The sequence below is a fragment of the Lynx canadensis genome, chromosome E1 (assembly GCF_007474595.2).
Source record: "Lynx canadensis isolate LIC74 chromosome E1, mLynCan4.pri.v2, whole genome shotgun sequence".
Classification (NCBI taxonomy): Eukaryota; Metazoa; Chordata; class Mammalia; order Carnivora; family Felidae; genus Lynx; species Lynx canadensis.
The window spans coordinates 22,378,473-22,385,049 of NC_044316.2; positions in this window are offsets into that span (position 1 = coordinate 22,378,473).

Genomic DNA, 6,577 nt, shown 5'->3' on the forward strand with positions numbered 1-6,577 from the left:
CGGACGCTTAACCGACTGCGCCACCCAGGCGCCTGTGCCTCACTTTTAAAAATTTACGAGGGATGCTTGGGTGGCTCAGTTGGTTGAATGCCTGACTTCAGCTCCGGTCATGATCTCACATGAGTTCAAGCCCCGTGTCAGGCTCTGCGCTGACAGCTCAAAGCCTGGAGCCTGCTTCAGATTCTGTCTCTCTCTCTCTCTCTCTCTGCCCCTCCCCCCCCCACTCTCTCTCCCCTCTCAAAAATCAATAAACATTAAAAATCTTTTTAATTTATGTTAAAATGAGTATACCTTATTTTTGGCATGGTTTTAAGTTCATGGCAGAATTGATCAGAAAATACAGAGAGTTCCCATATACCTCCTATCACTACACACACACACACAACCTCTCCCGCTGTGGGTATCCCGCACCATAGTGCACACTTGTTACACCCAATGAACCTACATGTACGTACACATCATGATCACCCAAAGTCCACAGTTTATATCGGGGTGCCCTCTTGGTGTTGTATAATTCATGGGTCTGGACAAATGTATAACGACCTGCGTCCACCATTATAGTATCGTACAGAGTAGTTTTGTAGCAGGATTCTCACACAGACAGTCATGACACCAAGGCTTTTTAATTTCCAGGAAGCAACTTTATTCGTGCTGGCACCGCTCAGTTGGGTTTGTAAGGGAACTGAGGCCCGGGCGTGGCATAGTTTTTATACATTTTCTATTTTTTTTTTTTTTTGTCTCCCATATATGGTAACACACACAAACACGCAGTCTGTTTAAGTAGTCTCAGTTTACAAGGTCATGAGGGATGTTGTTATGCTGGCACGTAGCCAGGTTACCTTGAACTTTTCTCTCCTTTGTTTTCCCTCTCTCCTTAGGGAGGGGACCCTACCACAGTTTCACTGACCTAAGAATCATCTGAGGTCATTTCTTGATCTAACAGGTACAGCACATACAGGAAGTCATTCTTTAGGTAAAGTCAGTTTCTATCTCAGAAAGAATCTGAAAGCTCCTCTAGCTGTTGCAGAGCCTGACCCTGTTTTGTTTTGTTTCAAAACATCAGAGTAGGGGCACCTGGCTGGCTTAGTGGAAGGCATGGCTCTTGATCTTGGGGTCAGGACTCAAACCCCATGTTGGGCATAAAGCTACTTAAAATAATAACAAACACCAAATGTGTGTATACACACACACACACACACACACACACATTTAAAAACCCTCAGAGTAAAAGCAAGTATGTGAGCTCAGAGGCAGAGAGAGGGCCAGGGAAGGGAGAGCCCATTTCAGACTCAATGTCTTGTGTCTCCTTATAAGCTTGGTCCTTTTTGCTCATCCACTTCCCTCCACTGGTGTTTCCAACTCAATACTGCCTTAGAATTATATTCTTCTCCCTGAAGCAGTTGGTAATTTAAGCCCCAGTCACCTCCAATCCAATCTTGGATCTAATCAATTTCACTTGCTTTGGCTTTTTAAAAATCAGTTTAAAAATGAATACTTCACTGTTGAGTGAATCTCTTCACACTTGACCTGGTGCAAGTGGAATCAGCTGATAAAGTATTTTCTATGAATTTTCATTACATTCTCTGCGAGGCGTGTCTGTACTATTTACAGTTGAAGAGGGAGAAACTCGGAGAAATCAGGTAATTTCCCCAAGGCTTCAGTGTCAGAAACAGTCTGAGTCCACAGACCATGGTTTTTTCCACTGCACCAAGCTGTTAAGTGCTTGCAGATTGCATTTGAAAGAGCCCCTAGGTAGGCTTGTAAATCATGTATTGACTGAAGACACTAATTGACATACCGCCTTTCTTTCCCTTGCAGAGAGAGTGGTGTGGAAGACAAGTGATCAGACCCAAATGCTACCTAGCCATTCTAGGGCAAAACAACTGTGATGGTTAGTTACAAAGTAGATTTAAGAGAATACAGACAATACATAACTCAAGGCCTCAAACAGGAAACCAATATATATTGGGACGCCTGGATGGCTCGGTCTGTTAAGCCTCTGACTCTTGATTGTAGCTTAGGCCATGATCTCATGGTTTGCGAGATCAAGCCCCGTGTACTGTTTGGGATTCTCTCTCTGCCTTCCCTCTGCCCCTACACTGTTCATGCTCGCTCTCTCTCAAAATAAATAAATAAACATTTTTTTAAAAAAGGAAACTAATATACATGGTTCATGTTGATTAATGACATTCCAATTTTCTACTAAAATCTCAACTGTAACAGACCATTAAGACTTACCTACAGGGATGAGCACTGGATGTTGTATGGAAACAATTTGACAACAAATTATATTTAATATAAAAAAAAACTTATTTACAAACTTTTCATTGGAGCTGAATCTAATTCCAGCTCAACTGTTTTTAAAGTTTTAACATGAGGATGAGCTCATACAATGCCAAAAGTGATCAAGTTTATACTTTAATACTAAGCCCCCTGGAAGTCTGGTCATAACTCTCTGAGACAATAGTAACCAATGTTTTTTCCCCAGTAAAAAAAGTAATAAAATTGGTATAGTCCTGATGTGAAGCATCTCTGCACCTTCATGGAAACATACAAGCAAGAACTTGGAAGCAAGTACTGCAGAATATGGCTACAAAATGTTTTTATTCAGAACTGGATGGTGTGTGTGTGCGTGCACGCGTGTGTGTGTGTGTGTGTGTGTGTGTTTCAAAATTAACTGGGGTAGGGGCGCCTGGGTAGCTCAGTCGGTTAAGCATCCGACTCTTGATTTCCGTGGGGTCGTGATCCTGGGGTCATGGGATTGAGCCCCCTGTTAGGCTCTGCGCTAAGCATGGAACCTGCCTGTAGTTCTCTCTTTCTCCGTCTGACTTTGCCCCTCCCCCGCTCACACACGTGCGTCTTTCTCTCAAAAAAATTAATTAAAGTAAATATAAAAAACACAAAATTAACTGGGGCATATTACTATCTCTTCTAAAAATGTGTTTTTGTAGTTTTGTGGAAGGTAGAAGGAATTGTGGAAATATTGAGATGAACACAAAAGTAGAGATAATAATACAGTGAACACCCTTGCACCCATCACTCAGCTTCAACAATTACCCTTTTTTCCAATCATCTTATTTCCACTCAGTTTCATTTTCTAGATGATCTTAAAGCAAATCCTAGACAGCATATTATTTTACTTATAAACATTTCAGCATATATCTCTATCAGATAAGGACCTTTAAAAAGGTATGAGCACCATGCCATTATCACATTTAACCAAATTGCTAATAATTTCTTATTATAATCTAATACCCAGTCAGCCACGGTCAGAGTTCCCTGATCGTCACAGGTTTTTGTTTGTTTGGTTGGTTTTTTACGTTTTGTTGTTGTTGAAGTCAGGATCCAAACAAGGTCCACACGATGCGTTTAGTTGACAGGTGACTTAAGTCTCTCATAATCAACACCATTAAGCCCCCTCTTTCCTCCCCTGTGATCTGTTAAAAAAAAAAAAAATCCAGTTCACTTCTCCCATTGAACTTCTCACATTAACAGTTCAGGTGATTGCCTCTTTGTGGTGCCATTGAATTTCTTCCCGCGTGCCTATGTTTTGTCTCAGACCCGGAAGATTGACCATTTAGGCTCGGTTATGTGTGTGTGCTGGGAGGAAGAGGTGAATCGCTAGAATACCTCATAAGTGGTGCTGCATATCTGCCAATGTACATAATGTCTCATCATAACATTCAGATTGGTGAGCAGGTTGGGTCTCCCTGGGCCAAAATCAAGGTGTCAGGAGGATGGCAGTTCTCTTTGGAGGTCTAGGGGAGAATCCATTTTCCGGCTTTGCCAGCTCCTAGAGGCCTCCAGTGTTCCCTGGCTCTCAACCCCCTTCCATCTTCAAAACCAGCAGTGGCTGGTCAAGTCTTTGTCACCTTGCATCACTCTGACATGGATTCTTCTGTCTCCTTCCACCTGTAAGGCCCCTTGTGATTACAGTGAGCCCTCCCAGATAATCCAGGAGATTCTCTTTATTTTAAGGTCAGTTGGTTAGCAACCTTAATTGTCTCTACAATCTTCATTCCCCCTGTCATGGAGCATAATCTCTAAGGTCCTGGGGATTAGGGTGCGGACATCTTTGGGAGGCTGTTATCCTGCCCACCATACTCATTCTCAGTGAGCTAAAGACCTGAGGGAGGGGACAGAGAGAACATTCTGAGCCACTTTCCTACACTTCCAAGAGCAAATGGAGCATTGGACTCATACCGACTGGGCACCTTTGGGGAAAGCATAATCACCCACTGGGACAGGAACATCAGGATGGTCTTGGAACTCAGGGTCAGTGGTGAGAACCCACAGAACTGAGATCCACCCCCCCACAGTCTTCTCTGCTGTGTGTGATTTGTATAAACACTTGTAAAGGATGCCTCATCTCTCCTCCAAGTACACTTGTTTCAGTGAGGTTTCCACCCCACTTTGTCAAATGGCAAACACCGTTCTTAAAAAGTCTTAAGCATGTTTATATAAAATGTATCTTGAAAAATTTGTTGTTTATTGCAAAAAAGTAAAAAGGAAGAAGGTGGCAATGTATCTTTGCCCGAAGAGTGAATATTATAAACAAGTTGCTTGGGTTTGAAAGAAAGACTGTGGAAACACTGATGAGGCTCTGTGCTAAAACTCATGGCTGCTATGACTGTCAGTCCCCCTAGTAAAAGTCTGACCAGCCACAGTGTCACTGAGCATGGACCCCAGCATCAATCTCCCTGGGTCTCTCATGGAGAAGGCTGAATTGGGTTTATATGGACCAACCTTATGTGCTGGCAGATGTCGCCAACACATGACAGTGATACTCTGACTTTAATGCAGTATTTCTCTTTCCATGAGAGACTGCCTGAACCTTCTAAGGTGATACGTCTCTTCAATCCCTTCTAAGATGCTATGTCCCTTCTCATTAGGTTGCTCCCTGCTTAGCTCGTTGAAGGAAAAAAATATATAAAGTTTGCCTTAACCTAGTGTGTGTGTGTGTGTGTGTGTGTGTGTGTGTGTGTGACCTTGGCATTGCTTGCTCGAGCAAACCCGAGTTTTACTTTTAATCTTCAGTAAATACTAAGAATAAATCACATTCTGCCCTCGCCCACCTCCTACCCAAAAACAAACAAGCAAACATGCAAGCTTGCTAGAGGGGCAACATTTCATCAAAGCACGACTCCCTTTTTTTTTTTTTTTTTTTTTTTTTTTTTTTTTAATTTTTTTTTTTCAACGTTTATTTATTTTTGGGACAGAGAGAGACAGAGCATGAACGGGGGAGGGGCAGAGAGAGAGGGAGACACAGACTCGGAAGCAGGCTCCAGGCTCTGAGCCATCAGCCCAGAGCCCGACGCGGGGCTCGAACTCACGGACCGCGAGATCGTGACCTGAGCTGAAGTCGGACGCTTAACCGACTGCGCCACCCAGGCGCCCCACGACTCCCTTTTCCCAGAACTTCCAGAAGCTTCCAGAGTGTAGGACGGGGAGGGGGCAGTAGAAAGGAAGATGCCGTGCTGTGGCAATTATGACCCCAAAGTGGGCGGAAGCTGAGGTCTTTTGCAGGAAAAGTTGAGGAGATCTGGATAACGTGGAGACCAAAGGGGATGGATGGAAAGGTGGAAAGGAAGGATCCAGTTATACAGCAGTGAAATGAATGATCTAGATACGTGGATACATCTTTAAAATGAAATGTTAAGGAGTTGGAAGCAAGTTCTGCAGAATATATACAATATGCTACTATCTGCACGTGCTCGCTGTGTGAAACAATTTCATGTATGAGTGACATGTGCACATGTAATAAAAGTACAGAGAATTGTATGAGTGTAGTAACTTCAAATCTAGAAAATCATCTTGGGTATCAGGTGAGTAGGGGACAGGTGGGATGAGGGAATGAGCGAGAGGTACACAAAATTATTGCTGATGTTTTATCATTTAGCTGGGTGGTGAATACATGAGTGTTCAATGTATTATTATTTTCGTACTTTCCATACACCTTAGATATTTGACAATACGTTTAAAAATCAAAAAGCAGAACCCCAGAGATGACTACAGGTGGTGTCCTCTAGACTGTTCTCTTCGCTTTGGTTTTCTGGTAACTGGTCAGCATCCTTGTCTCCCTGGCCTGCCCCAGGTTCTACAGAGTCTCCTGCCAGGAGTGACCACATCCTTTCTGAGCATGGATTTGTTTGTTTGTTTGTTTTCGGTTTATTTACTTAGTTTAATAATCTACAATTATAAATTATAAAGTCCCAATGTGGGACTCAATCCCATGACCCTAAGATCAAGAGTCTCACGCTCCTCCCACTGAGCCAGCCAGGCGCCTCCGCTGCACGGATTTGAACGCGCTTGGGCAATGAGGCAGACTTATCAGAAACCTGTAGTCCTACATTGACATTTTTCCAGCCCATTAGCTCAAAGCTGCGGACTCTCCCCGTGCCCAAGGGTCTGGTTGGAGCTCATCCCTGCACCGGTCTTGAGAAGTGAGCGCGACAGCGAGCGCCCAAGGGGCCAGACTGCCACAGCCCAGACCCTGCCTGCCCCAGGCACCATAGTTGGCCTCAGTTTCCTTAGCCCCACATCCACTGAGACCTGGAGCTCCCGGGGAGAAGGTAGG